The sequence below is a fragment of the Pogona vitticeps genome, chromosome 4 (assembly GCF_051106095.1).
Source record: "Pogona vitticeps strain Pit_001003342236 chromosome 4, PviZW2.1, whole genome shotgun sequence".
In the NCBI taxonomy this organism is placed as follows: Eukaryota; Metazoa; Chordata; class Lepidosauria; order Squamata; family Agamidae; genus Pogona; species Pogona vitticeps.
In genome coordinates, this window is record NC_135786.1 from 27,764,618 (window position 1) to 27,785,253 (window position 20,636).

Here is a 20,636-nt window from a genome sequence, read left to right on the forward strand (position 1 = left end):
AATAGAGAACAAAGAAGCCATAAGAATGAATAAAATACAAGCATTCATATTTATTTCTTTAAGTTTCTGGCATGGAGGAGAGAATAACATACATGTAGCCTTAGAAATGCAGAGAATGAACGTGAAGGATTCTTTGGAAGTCCCAGCAGGAAGCCCAGCCATTACACTTCCTTGACTGTTAGAATAACTAGGATATCGATCTTCACATCATCAGAAAGGTTGCATACAGAATGGTGAGGAAGAAAAGAGAAATATTTAATCAACTGAATCAGTCAAAGCAGCCACGGTGAGCTTCCTTGTGGTGACTCAGACCATTGGTCTATCTAGCTCAACATTGTCACCTCCAACTGGTAGTAGCAGTCTAAGATGTAAGGTCAGATTTTTTTTAACCCTTATGATCCCCAAAATTCACTGCTGATCTTTTATCCATTTATCAACCCAAACCAACCTGCTAATTTTCCAGTATCAGACAATGAACAGAATGACACCATGCAGACTAATGACGTTCGTGTGGGTAAGAACAAATCCTTGAATCTGTGCTATGCAGCCAGAATCTTTAAGTCAGAATTCACCTGTGAGTAGGGGTCAGTGTGAGTACATTTTGATGTTTAACTATGACTATATTTCTCAAATGGTTCATAAGGGGTGGCTGCACCTGGAGGCTATTGATTTTCTGGACCCCAGTCTGTCTGGCTTCCATCCTGAGTACAGTACTGAGAAATGCTATTTCAAGATCATTTATCAAGTAAAAATAACTCTGAAGCACTGGTATAGCGAGGGAATTAATTAATCAGGGGAAAGATGGAACACTTCGAGGCCCAACAGTGGAATTTGAACTGGAAGTGTTTCAAACTTCAGCCAAGGCCTCATGCCACACTTAGAACTGATCCACTGCTACCTTCACCTTTTTGAAATTGTGCCAGATGTAAGATTTATAGATAAAATTGAGGCCCCTTTCTCAACCCACTGGTGTGCAGCCTTATAACAACTATCCCCCACCCCATTCTATGGGATACAAAGATGAAAAGTCTACTAATTACATGAAAAGCATCACAATAATATGAATCCTTTTGGGGGGAGCATCATCCGCCCCACACACATGAATTAAGACTAAAAGACTTAGTCGTTTGTATAAATAAGCATTATCACACTCTCTTCTACTCTTCCAGACTAGTATGACAGACTTGCCTTGCCTCAGACAGTGTTCTGCACTATCAGTAAATGGCTAGGGATCCTGCATCTTTAATCAATGGAACAGAGAAAGGAGGGGAGGAAGGAGAACAGAACAGAAAGGAATAAGAAAAGAGGGAAGCTGACTTAGATTGATCACATCGTTTGAGCCAACACTGTGGACTGTACACCTCAATCCAGCTCCGACACTAAATAACCAACAGTCTCCAAGACTATCAATAGGCAGTGGAGTACAGTGTCTGGATACTGACTTTATCAGATAGTGACCTGAAGATTAACCTCTTGGCCCCTTAATCGGGATTGTGCTAGTAGACTATTTATTATCATGCTTAGGTGAGGCAGAATGGAGGGGAGAAAAAGTCAGACTGCTCAAAAGAAGGCACTTTAAAACAGTGTTTAGTCAGTCAAACAAACCTTTCAATGGGCTATTTTGTTTGGAACAGAAAATCATACACTGAAATTTACCAGATGTTTAAGTTCTCAAACCATCATTTCAGGCAAAGCTGGAACCTTGTGACTTAACTCATATTGTCTATTAGTTCCTCTATTAAGTGAATTTTGGAACTGACTTCCAACATGGTAGCTTAATTGAGCCTGGACTCACAAAGCAGTGCTCTGGTGCATTGAGGATTGGAATTTTAATCATAATGGATCCCCCTCAGATATTTTGCCCTCGTTCTACCTCCTAACAACCTGCTTCTGGCACCACTTGTTTCCCCTTTAGCCCTTTGGAGCTAAAAATAATATTCTCTCGGAACCAGCCAAAATAGAGGAGAGTCAGTTGAACTGAAGGTGTTTAATTAGGAATGGTGAGATGAAGATGGGATCAGCAATCACATTTTACAGCATTCTTTCCAGAGATGAACCAAACATGTGATGAAAATTCGGGTCTGTGGACATCCTAGGCGAAACAAAATGATTTCTTGTATACCAACTTAAACTGGGAATGTAAAACAATAGCTCTGGAGATCATCCTTCCTCATTGTTCAGTTTTACTGAAGGCCTTCCAGACATTTATTTATTGTGGCCCCTTTACTGTAACTTACTCATTTCTTAAGTTTCTATGTTCCTTTTCTCAGTGTAGGGACTAGAGATGGGAACAACCCAGGAAAAGGGCAGTTGGTGGTGGTTCGTGGCAACCCACGAACATGAACTTTCTGATCTTCTTTTTTTAAAAAACCAGCCATTAAATTAGCTGGGGCCCCTGTACATGCACAGAAGGCAGGAGGGGGAAGAAAATGAGGAAAACTGACCCACAGAACCAAAAATTGCTTTAAAAGTTTTATTGCTTCGTTTGTTCTGGTTTTTCAGACCAACCTGAACCAACCCAAACTAATGAACCAATGACTGCTGATGAACTTCCTGGTTAATCTTTTTGGTTCACGTAGGGACCCAAGATAGCTCACAAATGATTCAAGAACAGTACAAGTACAGGATAAGTTATGATAGAACTTAAAATAATATTTTTTTAAAAAACATTAACTTGAAAACAGTTTTGAAAAACTGCAAAAGAACAGTCAAGTGGTGAAGCATAAAGCAACCCACCATAAAGCTCCTTGCTCAGTTGTCAGATTCATTTCCTAAAAGACGGACCTTCCTAAAAGGAAGGTCTTTTCCTGATAGTGAAAAGACAGCAGTAAGGAAGCCAACATGGCTTCCCATCAGAGGCTTTCCACAAGCTAGAAGCATGGGCTGGAAAGGATGTCTTGTATCCATCATCAAATATGCTAGGAGAGGTAAGAGGAAGGCCTTCCTCAAATCTTCAATCCATCCCAATCACATGCTATTACTTACTGTCCAGTAGGCCGATACCACCATTTACACTACTCTGGTGGTAGACTGTTGTTTTTTCGGACATAAGAGAACAGATCACTTTTCTCTCAGTAACTTTAGCCAGTTGCTCTGTCTGACTTACCTCATGGCATACTGGTTAAACTGTTATTCATGACCTGTTTTTGATCCTGGTTGATTCAGGTAGCCAGCTCAATGTTGACTCAATATTCCATCCTTTCAAGGTTCGTAAATTGAGTACCAACTTGCCGGGGGGAGGGCATAATTAAGCCTGCATAATTAAATTGGAAATTGCTCAGAGAGTGCTTCAAGTGCTAAGGTGTCTTATAAAAGTAAAGCACTTTGGTGCTGTTTTTGTTTTGTTTTGGGTTTGTTGTTTTTTGCTTTATTTCACAGGATTTTTGGGAACAGAGCACTGAATAACCACTGGACAGAACGATCACATTCTGCTCCTGGACACAATTATTATATGTATATAATCAAATGTGGTGCAGGAATGACATTATAGGAATCAAGGAAGATGCTTTCTGTTTTTTTCCTATGCATAAACAAGATACTCTACATGTATTAGCATTGCCATTATGCCAATCTGACATACAGGATGAGCTCGGCAATATAGAAGCAAAGGAATGTGGTTGTGTAGAACTAAATGCATGGGAACAGAGCTTAGCTTAATGAGCTGTGTTTCTTCTCTCACTGCTTTTAGAACTGTTGTTCTTGGATATTAGATAGGCATCACGAAGGAACAGAGTTTGGAAATTTAGATTTTTTAATTTTTTTGTTAGCTAATTCTAGAAATTGTAATACAAAAATTGTAGTCTGTAAGCTTTGCAACCTCCCTCTTCAAACTTGCAGGTTCAAACTTTGTGATAGTACTCATCAAGAACTTGCATATGAACAAACTTTTCCATCATATTTGATCTCTCATATTTGAACCAAGGGGAACATCTTTCTTTGTGGCTTTGCAAATTACAAATTGGTTTGAGGCTCGACCTATCTTGTCCAAGAATGACATTATAACCCTCCTGTGACTTTTGCCAATTTCTCTGAACTACTTTGATCTTCTGGAATATGCATTTGGAGTAGTAATGAGATTTTTCACTTTTGAAGAGAACTTGATAAATAATTATTTTGTCTTCACAGCAGGATATCTATGCATGAGTTCACTGAGGAATCCCCCCCCCAAAAAAATTTGCAGAATTTCTTGAGTTTTGTTGCCATTTTTTTTCCTGGAGGAAAAATTTTTTAACGATACTGCTCAAATTTTAACGACACTGCTTAGCTGATATCTCTGGGGTCTCATTTTTGTGGCAAACTAAGAAATCTAAGTGATGTGGAATAGATTTCAATAGGAAATTTCACCACACCAAGACTAAAAAATTATGAGGAATGAGAAATGTTGTAAGTACACATCCTTAATGTGGAGGTCTGTGTTATTTATATTATTTACACTAGCTAAAATCTTGTTATTGATTTACTCTTACATAGGGGAAATTGCTTAAATCTTGATGGCAAATTGCCACCCATTAAGTGAAATGCTGGTTACCTTTCTGGGTGCAGATCTGATCCACAATTGAATGCATGCCCAGGAATGCAACCAACACCTCATTAATAAGGAGCAATTTGCTGTCAAGACTTGTGTGTTTTCCCTTATGCAAGCATAAATAGTCAGTAGGAGTCTGGCCAAGTTTTGCATACAAATCATTAGCAATGGTCTCTGGGTGGTTAACAATAAAAGTTCTAAACCATGAAAATAATAACAAAAAAAAGGAAAAGAAAAGAAAAATGAATCAAACCAAGCTAAAGCTAACTAAATGCAGCAACAGCAAATATTAGCACAGCAACACCAGAACATTAGAATAAGACACTAAATGAAGTGTGTTCTTTGTCTATTTATGAAAATACCTTCTAAAGAATTGTTGGGGCTCTGCACAGAAATCTCAAAACACAGAGACAGCTTCCAAAATATATGGGTAATATGAAAAAATTATTTCACTTTTCTGAAACAGTAATTTCTTCATGTAGCATCAGTGTGAATGCAAGAGCCTGAGAGCTCAGTGAGAATAACAGGGATTAACAAGCTTCCAGTAGCACAGAAAGCTGGTTGGCTAGCTCAGTGGCTTAGAGACTGGGAGTTCAATTCCCCACTGTAACTCCTATGAGTAGAGCCAGCCATGGTGGCCTTGAGCAAGGTGCACAGTTCCAGGGGCACACAGAAGAATAAACCATTTCTTGAGTATTCTCTACCTGGAAAACTCTAAAAAGGGTCACTATAACTCAGAATTGACTTGACACATCTGTAGTAGTAGTAGTAGTAGTAGTAGTAGTAGTAGTAGTAGTAGTAGTAGTAGTAGTAGTACAGTGGTGCCTCGATTTACAAACTTAATCCATCCCAGAAGAGTTTGTAAGTCAAATCAGCATTTCCCGTAGGAATGCATTGAAAACCAATTAATCCATTCCAGTTGCTTTTGTTTATATGTAGAGGCGCCGTTTGTAAGTCGAAGCATCAGTTCCCATAAGAAATAATACAAAACTGGTTAATCTGTCCTATACCACTAGGGGGAGACATTTTTTAACCTTAGATGACTTAGGTTAAAAAAAGGGCAGGAAAGGAGGGAGGGTGGGAAATTCCTTCCTTCCTTTTAAACAAAACACCTTTAAAACCAAGCAGCTTTAAACTAAACAAGAAGCCGCTTAGAGTGCTCGTTCTGAGCAGATAGGCGGGGTATAAATTAAATAAATAAATAACCAAGAACCTTTTAAACCAATTTTTACATTTTAAAATTACAGTACCAGGCAGTCCAAAGTCCATTTCCCGCTTTCCCCGTGTCTTTTTTGTTTGTTTGTTTGTAAGTCGGAGCTCCGTTTGCAAGTCAAAGCAAAAATTTGTGAATGGAGCTGTTTGTAAGTCGAAATGTTCGTATGTAGGAGCATTCGTAAGTCGAGACACCACTGTAGTAGTAGTAGCAGCAGCAGCAGCTGCAGCAGCAGCAGAAGCATAGAAAATGATGAAAGTTCTGTTTCCAGCAAGGGATCTGGTGAGACAGAAAAAGAGAAGGAACCCCATGCTACCACATCTCTCACCAGTGTTTCTGATCTTGCCTTTGGTAAAATGTAGTACTGCATCTGAAGTGCTGATATTGCTTGGTAATGTTCCTCAGAGTACAATCATGTTTTTTAGATTTTTATCTAGCCAAAATAATATTAATCTGGATATTTTTAAAAGAAACATGATTTAAGGGCAATTGCAGGAAGATAATTTTGTATTTTGTATCCAGGTAATCGATACAAAATACAAAAGTTAGAGCTTTGCTTGAAAAACAAACTTAGAACTTTGCCTTTTGCAATCTTAAGTCACACAAGATAGTACATTAAAAAACAACACACTGGCCACTAAGCAAAATTTGGTGCTTCCTTCAGCAAAAGTCACTATTGTAGGCTGATCTTGTGGTATTTGTCATACCACTGGCACTAAAGATGTTTGAGCCCACCATTGCTGAGGACCAAATATTATAAAGAATATGTAAGCCCCCAAATGCTTACATACTCCAATAGATTCCAGAAGGCTGTGTGTGAAGTTTAATCTGTTTTGTGTTGACTTCCTCAGTTAATGCCACCATTTTTAGATACCTGTATCTTCTGATTTCTACCTGTTCTTTACTGTCCTGCCACAAGCTAGTATGGTTATATAGTTGTATTTTTAGTCTTGGACTAATGGCCTTCTAAGTGCATTAACTCCTGGCCATTTGTTGTTTCATTAGTGCCGAAATGACTTTCTAATTGAGTTTGTAATTCTAGCTAAAAGCAACTTAAGCACTGACTGAAACAAGTCATTGCCAAGGACTTTTCCACTCCCTGTATTCTGTCAGTAGAACATTAATGGAAGTCTTCTATGGTAGAGTAGAAATCATCACAAATAGATATTGTTTGGTTTATTTGACAATTTGATTTTGTTTACACTTGTTTTTAAAAGATGACTAGATGAAGTCTGCACTACTGATAAATAAAAATTGCAAGATGCCCCTTATTTTAAAGGATAGTTTCTCTAACTTACAGTTTGGGTTATCATAGTTCCACACACAGACCCCATTCCATAGATCTTCCTTTGCCTTTGATGCTATTTGAAAAGAAAAATAGGAAAACACAGGAGATGAGAAGATGGAGAAGTTCTCATCTCATTCTCTTCTTCCATACAAGGGAGGAGACCAACTTTTCAGCAAACCTTTTGGTCCTGGATAGAGATGGATTCAAATGTAAAAAATTGTGGTTAGTGATGGTTCATGGTTCACGGTTAGCTATGAACCATGACCTACAACCCACCACATACCAGCTGGAAAACCCAATCAGTTCGTGGTTCAATTTTTCATTCATGATCAGTGGGGAGGGGTACCTGCTCCAGTTGTGTCACTGCTACTGCACGGATGCTGCAATTGTTGTGCTGCCACTGCTGCCATCTCCCTTGGTTCCTCCATCCTTCACTTGCAGGGAAGCCAGTCATTACCTCTGCACATGGAACCTGGGTATCTGGGCAGCTAGGGAGGCAATGGCAGCAGTGGCACAGCTTCCCTGGAATGGAGGCTGGGTGTTGCTTCTGTGCATGCACCTGGACCCCAGCTGATGGTCCTGGCCAGCTGAAAGGTAGGCCCATGCAAAGAGGCAGCAATCAGCTTCCCTTCGGTGCATGTGCCTGAGCCACAGCTTCCTCTCCGAAGACAGGCACTTCCTCTGCACATGTGCCTGCCTATTGGCTGGGTGACAGATGGATATGCAGAGGCAGTGGGCCCAGGTCCTGGAAGGGAACACTGATAATGTTGGCAGCGGCAGCACCAGGTAGGGAGGTGATAGGGGCAGTAGGCAGGAGGCAGGTAGAAATCTGTTTTGCTGAAGCAAAATGAAGGGCCAAGGGGGGAAAGTGTGGCACTTGGTTTTGTTTCAGCTAAAATGGGTTGTGAACTGAGCCATGGCAATAAATGGGGAAAGAAAAGAGAGAGATATTTGGTCTTTTATTAAAACAAAAAGGCTGATCCCCATTTACCACCTTCTTCATTTTCTCACTGAAGCTTATTTAGAAAGGGATGTTTTCTTCCAGAAACATCAGCAACTTTTTGGTCTCCAAGAACTATGAGAAATATAGTTTCTCAGCATGCCTGAGTCCTTACTAAGCTTTCTGAAGAGGTTGTGGGTAGGAAAAAACAGATATGCAAACACACATCACCAGCTCCTACATTTTCTGTGCTATGAACAAAGGAAAGCCATTATTGTTGTTCCATGGATGATCTTATTGCCATTTATTATTTTTATAGTATTTTATTAATGCAACTTATGCTGCATTTTTTATTCCATGTATCCATATGATAGCCATGTGAGCTGATCATTGTTATTCCCATATTTTCTCAGGGACATTCAAGGCTGAAAAAAAACACCAAACCAACCAACCTCAAGACTTGTCCTGTGAATCAAGAACTAAGGACCTGCACTGAGGCTTTTAATATCCTGTCAACATGGATCGGTGATGTTGAATCCCATCAAGATCTTGATAGAGTTGAGCACTGGGCTGAAAATAATAGAATGAAATTTAACAGGGATAAGTGGAAAGTTCTACACTTAGGGGAAGAAAATAAATGCACAATTACAAAACAGGGGATACTTGGCTTAATAATATTAAGAAGGAGAAGGATCTTGGAATTGTTGTAGATTAAAAGCTGAATATGAGCAAACAGTGTGATATGGCTGCAAAAAAGGCAAATGTGATATAAGATGCATTAACAAAAGAATAGTCTCCAAATCTGAGGTACTAATTCTACTCTATTTTGTACTGCTTAGGCCTCATCTAGAGTACTATGTCCAGTTATGGACACCACACTTTAAGAAGGATGCCAACAAACTGGAACAAGTTCAGAGGAGAGCAACAAGGATGATCAAGGGACCGGAAACTCAGACCTGTGAGGAAAGACTGAAAAAACAGGGCATGTTTAGTCCTGTCAGCGCGACACAGCCATATGATAACAATTTTCAAATACTTGAAAGGCAGTCGTACAGAAGAGGGACAGGATCTGTTCTTGATCATCCCAGAGTGCAGGACATGTAATAATGGTCTCAAGTTCCAGGAAGCTAGATTTAGGCTAAATATTAGGGAAAACTTCCTGTTACAGCAGTATGACAATGAAACTAGTTACTTGAAGTGGTGGTGAGCTCTTCAATGTTGGAGGCATGCATTATGTATTCACTGTTCCTAGCTGCCAGTGTATGTTCTTTGCAGGAGAGTAGATACTTGACGGCAGATGAGACAAACTCTTCTGTGGCTCACAAGTTTTTCTTTGTTTTTACTTTTATGAATTATTGTTTGGTCTCGATGGGCGAGGTATAAATCGAATAAATAAATAAATATTCAGGAGAGAATTGGACAACCATCTGTCAGATCTGCTTTGGCTTGTTTCCTGCCTTGAGCAGGGCAGTTGACTTGATGGCCTTATAGGCCCCTTCCAAATCAATTATTCTATGATTCTATGATCATGATCTAGAGTATCTTACCAAATGCTATATAAAGATCAAGTGAGTTACATAGGATTTGGTTCCCCATATTGGCTATTAAGATATATTTTACTAAGGGCAGTAGCAGTCGCTGTGGATCAGATTTGACCTTTTTACTCTAATCCACCCACCCACCCAAGCTATCTAGATGTTTGCAAAGCTGCAAAGTGCCACTTAACTAGAAATTTCATCTTCTTATGACCCAGCTGAAGAGAAAGTGTTGTTAAACTCCCAAGCTGGCATGGGAGAGTTTATACAGATGGAACAGTTAGCTTCGACCACAGAACAAACACTAGCAACCAACCAACCAGTTTCACACTTCCAAAGAAAGAAAGAAAGGAATGGTAGGGGCTGGCCAAGTCAAACAGGCCTTGGAAAACTCCTGTCCACTGGGTGGAATTTTCAGCTCTTAGTGTTCTTTTCACATTTGAACTTATTTCAGGCATTTTCAACTGTGTTATGGAAGACAGGGGTGCTTTGCTTAAGAAACCTAGCTGTTAAACCTGATCAGGCAGAGCAGCAGCCAGGGCTATCCATCACCCAACATGTGTTCTTTGAACCTTTTCTAAATGTGATTGTATTGAAAGTCCCTCTTTCTGCAAAGCCATGTCAAATCTCATGCAGCACGAGTAGCAGTGACAGCACGACACATCCATTCCCTCCATAACCACAGATCATTTTGAAAGAGGTTTGCTTGTCTTCTCAAGAGCTTGGAGAATATGTCTTTCTAGGATTTCAGCTACCAGAATTTTCTGTGGTCCTAAAAGTATAACATTCTGAAGCTCTGCTCTTATTTTCTCTAGTTCTGAGCTGAACCAAAGGATGCTGCTCATCAACATTTTCATTGTGTTCCCCTTTTTTTCAGCACTGGAGAGGCTGAAAAAAAGGAAGCCAACAACAGGCTTTGGTTCGCTTGCTTAGACAAATGGAATGCATTTCCTTTCCCACATGGAGAGAAAAGTGATGCTTTCATTTGCCTTCAAGGCTAGCACCATATACACAAAACTAACTGGCTGTTTACATTATCACTCAGTTGGATCTTCCCACTGTCAACCAACATTACTTTTGCACATGTTCTTAAGTCTTCATAAGCCTGTTCAGTTCTATTTCAACATTAATTTGCACATTTCTTAAAAAACAATATTTACCGTATTTTCATATGCACTTCATTCTAAAATGTGGATTTTACAAAGAAATCCACACATTTTTGAGATAAATATTATATCATAAAATTAAAAGTCATTTTAATACTTACAGGATGATTATTAGTTCCTAATCTGTGCCTCCATCTCAGCAATGCGAATGATTTAGAATTGTGAACTGCATGAAACCCTTAAGCATCTGCATTTAAGGCAAATTACACCCCTCCAATGAGTTAATTATATGTAGAATTGAATCAGATCTTTTTGCAGGGTTATTTTTTGCATTTACCATGCTGTTTGTAAGGGGTGAAATTGTTTTTGCATTCCTAGAAAATAGGAATTTATAGTTAATACTGATGTTTGGAATGAGGAGGACCTTCTCATTCCTTCTTCTAGCAACATCAAAATTATATTAAACTATATGTTGTATGTATAGATGTCTATAGCAAGATAAGGAATTTGCTTCCTTTGTTTCTTTCTTTTTTAAAAAAAGTGGGATTCAAATGGATGAATAAATACTTAACATAAAAATAATAATACCAGTTTTATCAACATTTACAACAAGCAGATAGTGGCAGCAATGGCAAAAAATAGAGTCCATAAACATGGCCTGAAAAAAGTTGTTAAGAAAATGAAGTCACAAAAATCTTCAGCAAGGCCGAAGAACCCAATTGTGACTGTCGGGACAAGATTCTATATGTGGGGTGTTGTTGAAAGGAAGTCTTTCTTGTAGTCTCCACTAAACGTGCCTCTGATGACAGAGACACATGCAATTAGGCTAGAAGGACATCTGTTAAAGGACAGATGGGCATATTTAAATGAATGACAGGACCATCTCATGAAACTGGTTGCTAAAGAGAAGGCTAAGCCAAGCAATCTTCAGGTTTTCTCCATTCGCCAAGTCATTATTTTGTTATACACTCTCACACAGAACATTTCAAAGTGGTTTCAGGAATGGAAAATAAAGCAGAAGTGTTCCTATATATACATTGGTTGGAATCCAGTAGGAACTTGCAACTAAAGCAGGCCCATTGAATCAATAAAAACTACAGAGCTGATCCACCAAATTTCCACTGATTCAATGGGCCTACTCTTACTACTGAGTTTCAGCCACAGTGGAATAAAAAGAAACCCTTCTCTCACAGTTGTTGATTCTCTCACTGCAAAGGAACAAAGCAAACTAGGTACCTTAGCTATGGACGTTTCTTGCCCCTGGCTCCTTCCACTATCCTACTCCTGTGCTTTTCTTGACTAGCTCCTCCCTCCTTCAAAACAACCTTACCTGACAGGATTCCACAGTGATCTATTGCTGGATGCTTCAGACTGCCACTGCAAGCAACATGGTGTGACGTACTTACTGTTCTACAATGTACTGTTTCACAGTGCTAATGACATCTGGGTATTGAAATAGTCTCCACAGGGAGCAATGCTACAACACCTGCTCCTTAGAAGCTAACTCGCCCTGCCTGCTCCTCCTTTTGCTAAGGAAAAAAAAAATGTTTTCCTTGAAGATATATCTGCCTTGTTTTATCTAGTGAACCGTATTATCTAGTGAACATTAATAACAAATAAAATTATTATTCCTTATGCGTGCTGGAATTGTTTTTTTAAAAAGATAAGCAGCTTGTGGGTCAGAACCAGGATCAAATACATTATATAATAATCATAATAATTATAATCTTAGAACTGTAGAGCTGGAAAGGACCCTATGGATCATCAGGTCCAGCCCCTGTCAAGAAGGCACGGTAGGGACAATTAACTCCCAACTTCTGGCTCTGTAGCGAGATACCTAAATCACTGAGCAATTATATACAATTTTAAAAGACTTGGTTTTCCTTGATCTGTTCAAACCAGGTGCAAACTGCAAACTCTAACCCTACAAGAAACAAGAAAAACATGTGCCTCTTTGGGATTTGTCCATCCGTTTGTTTAAAAAACTGCTCTAAATGTAAAAGAGGGGGAAATCCTATGCTATTTATCAGTTATAATAAATAACATGGCATATTTAAAATATCAAAATTTCGAGAATAAAAACAAAAGAGTGAAAATGGCCAAACAACAACAACAACAACAACAACAACAACAACAACAACAACAACAACAATAACAATAATAATAATAATAATAATAATAATAATAATAATAATAATAATAATAATAATAATAATAATAATAATAATAATAATAATAATAATAATAATAATAATAATAATAATAATAATAATAATAATAATAATAATAATAATAATAATGCAGATAGTTGTTTAACCAGAAAAGGCTTGCTTGGGAAAAAATGACTTGGGTACATCCTAAATGGATATCAACATGGTGCTATCACTGATAGGGAAGTTCATATCATAGAGTAAGAGCTGTTTCACCGGAATTTCTGCTCTAAGTGGTCTTCATGTGGAATCCACAATAATGTCTCTTGTAAAGGCCAGAAAGACTGGGCAGGATGATAAGGGAGAAAACACATCTAGATAACTGATCAAGTTATTAACAGCCTTTAATCCTTATACTGTACCTTGCTAGCTAACAAATGAGCAGGCCGTCCATTAAATGGACGTGGCCCTCAAAATTGCCTTGAAGATAATTAGTTATAACATCTGCCTTTGGAATATGTCACAATCAGTTGTGGGTTTTTTTCTTCCCTTTCCCCTTATTTTCCTTCCTTGCTTCCTTTTGGAAAGCTCTGATGATCCTCATGGAGGGAGATATACCTGCAAGAAAATAAAGACCAGGTCAGTTTGGTAAAGATAGCAGAGACTGTGCAAGTCTCTTTCCGGGTGGCCACATTAATTACCTGAAAAACGAGGTATATTACCTCCCCAAAAAAGGAATGGTTCGCCTAAAATTTGCTTATGCTAATTTGCACTTTTGGAAAGAAGTCTTCTAACTGAAGCAAAACCACAATGTGCTGTATCATAATGAGAAAGAAAGTCGCTCTCCCAATAACTTATTTGTCTCCTCAGATCTGCTGTCCAGGTGCTCACCTGTTGATCATCACCTTGAAAGATGTTGCTCTTCTTTTCTAGTGGCTCATTTAAATCAGACTAGAATAGGCAGTTTAAAACTCTGTTTTAAAGCATTTAAAAACTCTTCCCTCTCCCTATAGGTTGCAGATTTGCCCATGCAGTCTTTTCAATTTCTGACTTATTTCTTATAAGAAATGCTTGTGCATGTAAAGACTATGTTTTGACTTGTTCAGCAGACAATTTGAAGATGACCTCCATCAAGGTGAACACCTTGCTGCAAGCTCAAGGGAGCTCCACAGAGCTGATTATTTGCACAACGGGAGGCAAATAATATTTTCCCCACTGAATTTCTAATCTCATTTTCCCATTTAGAGTTACAATTTCAGTTAAAAAAAAGAGAGAGAGAGAACCACACAAAGCCTTTTGAAATTCACAAACATAATATATTTTGGAGGAAAATAAGATTATAATATTCCACTCTCCTTCCCCCAAAAACCAAACCCTCACCTAACTGGCACACCGTTTCAAACACTTCTAACAGACTATGCATTCTTATAATACTTTCTTACAATAATAGCCACTGGATCTGGTAAATTGATTCCTCTTGATACAGCTAGTTCAAAAGCTTATTTGTCAATAATATGTACGCATGCACATACAGCAATGCCAGACAATGGACCTTCTGCCAAATGGTAATGCTAGAATGAAGACACAAGGGCTATATAGAATAAATCAACCATTTTTTTACTAATTTACAAGGACCTTGGAAAAACCAATCTCTCCAGTGGAGCTTAATGCAAAAGCTGGAAGGATTCCTGTCCCATTGAGTTTGGCCTAGCTTTATGTCAGCGCTGGCCACGTGACCATGAAAACTGTCTACGGACAAACACTGGCTGAGCACCACTCCCTAGAGCACGGGGATGAGCACCACTCCCTAGAGTCGGATATGACTGGACTAAATGTCAAGGGGAACCTTTACTATTGCCCATGCTATCTGGAGCTTTGAGAACCTGAGGTTCAAGACAACTGGAAATTTAAAGGTCCCCCATCATTGCTCCAAAGCAGTGATTCTCAACCTTGGGTAACCCAGGTATTCTTGGACTGCAATTCCCAGAAAGGTGAATCTTCTGATAGCGTTGTTCCAGCCTAGCTGGAAGACGCACATCCAAGAAATCTCAGTGTGCTAGAACAATGCTTTGTATGCAAAGGCTTCAGTCTGGAGCCTTTGCTTCCCCAAGCCCCGAATTGAAGACGCAAGACAACAACATTTTGGTTTAAATATGGGCCACACTTTATTATCACATCCAATTTATTCAGCCAAATAGCAATTCCATATCCAAATTGAGGGGGCCTGCGGTAGTGCGGGGAAATAACACCAAATAACCTTATATGCCAATGGGCGAGTCCCAGTCCCGAGGTTCCAGCTGTCTACCGACCGGAGGAACCTGCAAGACTTAATAAAAAACACCCCGGACCTCCAGCCATCGTATTTGATGACTTTTGGTCCGAAAGTGTACCAGCGCATCAGTTACCTTCAGTCCTGTAATCGCACGATCCGCAGAAACCGTCAGCACTGACGCGCTGTTTGTTTAATGAATTATTACCAAAGGGAGACACCGTGACGACCAGTTATTCCCGCACTACCCGCCAGTGTGACCGAGTATCAAGAGCCCTCCATTGAAAGCCCCAACCAAAAAACCCCATTTCCAGTGTGGGATAGGCGAAAAATCCCCCCATCCACCAGCCAATCAGGATGAAGGTCAAAAATTCCTATCCGGCCCCCGGAGAAAAACAGGCGACCCAGAACACACTAGAAATAAGGGCGGGCGGGCGGGTGCCAAAAGCGAAAGGGGCCCTGTGACGAATCGGCGCTTCCTTAAATAGCGCCGATTCGCGCCACTGAACCACGTGGCCCCTTTGTTGCCCGCGCCTTCCCGGAACTGGGGAAGCAAAACAACGCCACGCTTCCGAAGGCGTTCCTTACGCCCCTCCACGCGCGCACATTTGCTTCCCCAAGCCCCGAATTGAAGACGCAAGACAACAACATTTTGGTTTAAATATGGGCCACACTTTATTATCACATCCAATTTATTCAGCCAAATAGCAATTCCATATCCAAATTGAGGGGGCCTGCGGTAGTGCGGGGAAATAACACCAAATAACCTTATATGCCAATGGGCGAGTCCCAGTCCCGAGGTTCCAGCTGTCTACCGACCGGAGGAACCTGCAAGACTTAATAAAAAACACCCCGGACCTCCAGCCATCGTATTTGATGACTTTTGGTCCGAAAGTGTACCAGCGCATCAGTTACCTTCAGTCCTGTAATCGCACGATCCGCAGAAACCGTCAGCACTGACGCGCTGTTTGTTTAATGAATTATTACCAAAGGGAGACACCGTGACGACCAGTTATTCCCGCACTACCCGCCAAAACATGAGGACTAGCATCAGCTATGTCCCATGAGCCCACCAGAAGGGCCAAGTTCCATAAGCAGGCCCCCTCGCAAATCATCCAAAAATATGTCCAGACCCGCCTCAGACAGGTGGACCCCATCCTCACGGAAATAATCCGGATTGGATGCCTTAATCCTGTGATGTCCAATCACAGATCCGAGGCCGCGTTTGCTGACGCCTCTGGAAACTTCCTTGTTAACCAAACGACGGGCATTATTTACCCTGTCCACACTCAAAGCACCACGCCAACTCAAACGTGGTATTATCGTCGACCAGACGATCCTTAATTTGGGATATAAGGCGTGCAGCCTATCCAAATCCCTCAATATGTCCAATATCAGTGCCTTACCCGGCACCTGGGGCAAATCATTGCCCCCCAAGTGGACTACCAAGATGTCTGGAGGCGAACCACCGAAAGCAGTGATCCTCCCGAGCTGGATCCAACGCATGCCACGCATGCCCTTCCAAGAAATGGAAGCCCGGGCACCAAGCCCCAAATCACTTCCCCAATGGGAAGCAGCAGCATATTTTGCCGCCCAATATATGTAACTGTGTCCCACGATCGCGATGTTTCTGCGGGCCTCCAGCATCTCTCCACCTGAAAGACAAAGAACCCCTACCTATACGTTAGGTAATTGTCTGATATATTTTTTATAACAACCAGATGACCAACGACCCAAATGCTTGATTCGTTCCGCATCGTAGCCCATCGCTGCAGCTGTCGACGCCGCCCCTATTCTAAACGAATGTGTCCCAAATCTCAGGCCGTGCACCCCTGCTCTTTCCAGCGCCACATCTGTTAGTTTCCAAAATTGATATTTTGTGAGCGGAGTTCCATCCCCATGCTGAAAGAAATAACCACTGCTAATCCCCCTAACTTTCATAAATCGAATTACAGCTCTTACCGGGCATATGCTTTCCTTACTACATCGTCCCAATTTTACCAAACCTCCTTTTCCCTGTTGGTCGGTCTTAGAACTCCTAATCTGGAGTATAATTTGCTCATTCTGGATCGTTACATCATCCCACTGTAACGCCTTGCGAGACCCGTCATTTTTTCCCAAAGCTACCAACTCACTGATACGCAGTGCCCCAAAAAATGCAACCAAAGCTGCCGCATGAAACAGCATTTTCTCATAGCTATCCCTACACAACGTCCCCCAAAGCTCGACCAAGCGTTCTAAGAGCCCCGGGGATATGGGAGTCCTATCATCCCTCAACCTTCCCCTCTCACGAGACCAACCATCTAACATCTTCCTAATCCTAAATTCACCCGACCAATCTTTAAAGCCATTTGCCCTTGCATAAAAACTCAACGCAGCCAGCTTACCCTGAATGGTTCCTGGAGCTAAACCCTTTTTGTACAAACCCACTATAAACTGTTGAACATGCTCAACTGGTGCCGGCCACGACTGATCCAGTCGCGCCCTACGCCTAAATTCCGAAAACTCAGTAACTGCCATTTTATACTTCCTCCTCGTTCTCGGGGCCAAAGCCATACCTATCGCTCGCGACGCCTCCTCACGCCAATCTGCCAGACCTCTGCCGGAAGTACTTCTGGCAGATCCCTGGCCTCCGGTGCCAGTTCCCTGAAACGCTGGATCTGTTGGCGTGAAAGAGCATCGGCTATCCGGTTATCTACACCAGGCACGTGACGAGCATGCACCACAACATTAAACTGTAGTGCTCTCAATGTAAACGCCCGAACCAGCTCCATAACCCTCTCTGAGCGTGATGTTAGATTATTGATAATGTGGACAACTGCTAAATTGTCACACCAAAATCGAACCACAGCATTGGCCCATTCCTCCGCCCATAACCAAAGAGCTCCCACAATAGGAAAAAACTCCAAAAATGTTAAGTCCCTCGTAATACCCTGCTGATGCCATTCCTCCGGCCACTCTCCTGCACACCATCTCCCAAGAAAATAAATTCCAAAACCTAAAGCCCCAGCCGCATCCGAATTCACTTGGACGTCTGCTTTCAGATTAATCTCTGATCTCCAAAAAGAAACCCCATTGAACTGATCCAGAAACTGCTCCCAAATCCTCAAATCCTCTCTCATACCTTTCGTTATCCTTGTCTTATGAAATGGTTTCCTCAACCCTGACATGGCGCTGGAAAGACGCCTTAAAAACGCTCTTCCTGGCGCTACTACTTTACAAGCAAAGTTCAGATGCCCCACCACTTGCTGCAACTCCTTTAGCGTCACCTTCCTTCTAACCCCGAAACTCTTGACCAAATTCCTAATGTTCACCAATTTGTCCTGCGGCAATCTTGAAGACTGCCGTGCTGTGTCCAGTTCAATTCCTAGAAAAGTCAGGGTTGTTGACGGCCCTTCCGTCTTTTCCTCCGCCAATGGCAGGCCCAGCTCCGCCGCCAATTCCCTGAATGTGTCTAACAGCTTCTGACATTTTCCAGAATTAGCCTCTCCACAAAAGAGAAAATCATCCAAATAATGTGCTGTAGATACACAGCCCATCTTTCGCCGAAGCAGCCATTCCACGAAGGTGCTAAACCTTTCGAAGGCTGCACACGAAATCGAGCAACCCATAGGCAGAGCCCTATCAACATAGTACTGTCCTTGAAATTGAAAACCCAGCAGGTTAAAATCCGCCGGATGCACAGGCAAAATCCGAAAAGCAGATTTCACATCAGCCTTGGCCAGTTCAGCGTTAATACCGCAAGATCTGACCATTTTTACTGCTTCATCGAATGATGTGTATCTAACTGAACACAGCTCATCCGGTATGGCGTCGTTTACAGACTCGCCTTCCGGAAAAGACAAATGATGTATTAACCTAAACTCACCCGGGGCTTTCTTGGGAACAATTCCCAACGGTGACACCCTTAAATCCTCTAGCGGTGGCTTAACAAAAGGACCCACCACCCTACCTTCCTTAACCTCCTTCCTAATCTTCTCCAAAACCACCTCCTCCATCCCCTTTATCGATTTTAGATTCCTAGCAAAAAATGCCCTCCGACAACCCAAAGCCGGGATTCTGAAGCCATAACTAAAACCCAAACGTAAATATGCCGCATCTTCCCTCCTGGGATAATGCGATAATTCCCTTTCCAGTATATTAACTCTAATTGGTGTTGGTCCCCTTTCCTGAAGAACTGCCACTCCCTTCTGCCTTCTTGCCAGGGCCTCCAGGCTTGCCCTGTCGCGGACCTCCAACCCGGAAACAGTTAGTTCTCGGGTGCTTTCCCCCACAAGAAATGCATTCATGTTTGAATCTGCAAGGGGACTTGCTACAGGACCCCTTGTTGTTAAATTCGTAACAAGGCAGCCGGGGTTGAACCGCCTGCCCCGCCCCCTGGCGGGTACCATAATTGCCTATAAACTTAAGGTTAAGGTGCCCACAATCAAATCTGTCACCCAGATTTGTTTTTGCCGGCGACATATGCTGCAACCAAATTCCCGGGTGGACCTCGTCCCAACGGAGCTCCGGCCTGATGGCACTCCTCATTCGGAACGCCTCATCATACTGCAACCATGCCTGGCCCTCAAATTCTGCCTTTGCTCTACGCAATATGTCGTAGTATTGAAATAAGGCCGAGGCTTTCCACGGTTGCATCTTTACCAGTACCCCGGCATATATAGTAAAGCCAGTAACCCAATTTGTCCAATTCCTGTCCGGTCTCTTTCTCCTATGTTTTTCCTTAATTTTCTCATCATCCTTGTCCAACTCTTTCACTTCATATTCCCTATTCAATAAATCATAGAAATCAATGTAGTCTCCTCTCCAAATCCGCTCTTTAATTGCCGCCGTCAAATGGTCGCCCAGAGGCGTACTGTAGTCTGTGTAAGGCATAGCTGTGAATGGGGCCGAATTATATCCCGTGTTAGGCACGGATGGATGACGTGGAATCTCTAAGCCTTTGCATTCCTTGGATGATCCCGCTTTCTCAGGACCAGCGCCAGGTATGCCCCAACCAAACCACTGCTGCGCCATTGGCGGCCAAAAACCTCCTGGCCACGCCATGGGCGATGGAAAACCCATGTTAGCTGAGCCTAAAGACTGCTGGGGGCCATTAAACCACGGCCATGATAACCCTGGAGATGCTGTGTTGTGCACTGCCTCATACTCACCCTTGTTTCCCATTTGGGATGCCCCGACCATCCCTTGTGTGCATGCCATTGGTTCATCATAGGGATCAAACCCATACGATGTTCCTTCACCGGGATCTAAATCTCTCGTCGCCTCCATCCTGCCGCGTTTATGACCTCCTGTTCCCATAGACTCCGCTGATGCGTCAACTCCTTTTTCTTGTCTTGCCGACTCGCCACCCTGCTCAGACTCAAGAACATTAAAGCGTCTGGTTAATTCACTAGTAAGAGCTTTCAACTCAGCCCTACGCTTCCCCTTTGATTCCCTAGCCGACCGGCGAGGCGTCATTTCGCTGCCCGTCAATGACTGCTTTTGAAATCTTTTAGCTTCCAGGCTCGCGACCTTTGAATGCAGCTCCCGCAGCATAGCCCATGACTCCTCATCTGAAGAAGATTGCAAAGGCGACTCCTGGGCAGCTGTTCGATTCCTTACAGGGTT

The 20,636-nt window shown here is 41.8% G+C and overlaps 2 long non-coding RNA genes across 2 annotated transcripts; one reads left to right on the forward strand and one right to left on the reverse strand.

The window, feature by feature from the left end:
• The first annotated feature begins 3,334 nt into the window (after window positions 1-3,334).
• Window positions 3,335-12,694, forward strand: LOC144588970 (uncharacterized). Its single transcript, XR_013544761.1, has 2 exons — window positions 3,335-8,523; window positions 8,806-12,694. It is a non-coding gene; the product is annotated as an uncharacterized LOC144588970 (long non-coding RNA).
• LOC144588969 (uncharacterized) lies at window positions 10,959-20,314 on the reverse strand. The gene is made up of 2 exons (XR_013544760.1): window positions 20,180-20,314; window positions 10,959-13,375 (listed from the first exon to the last, which is right to left on the reverse strand). It is a non-coding gene; the product is annotated as an uncharacterized LOC144588969 (long non-coding RNA).
• Between the last annotated feature and the right edge of the window lie 322 nt (window positions 20,315-20,636).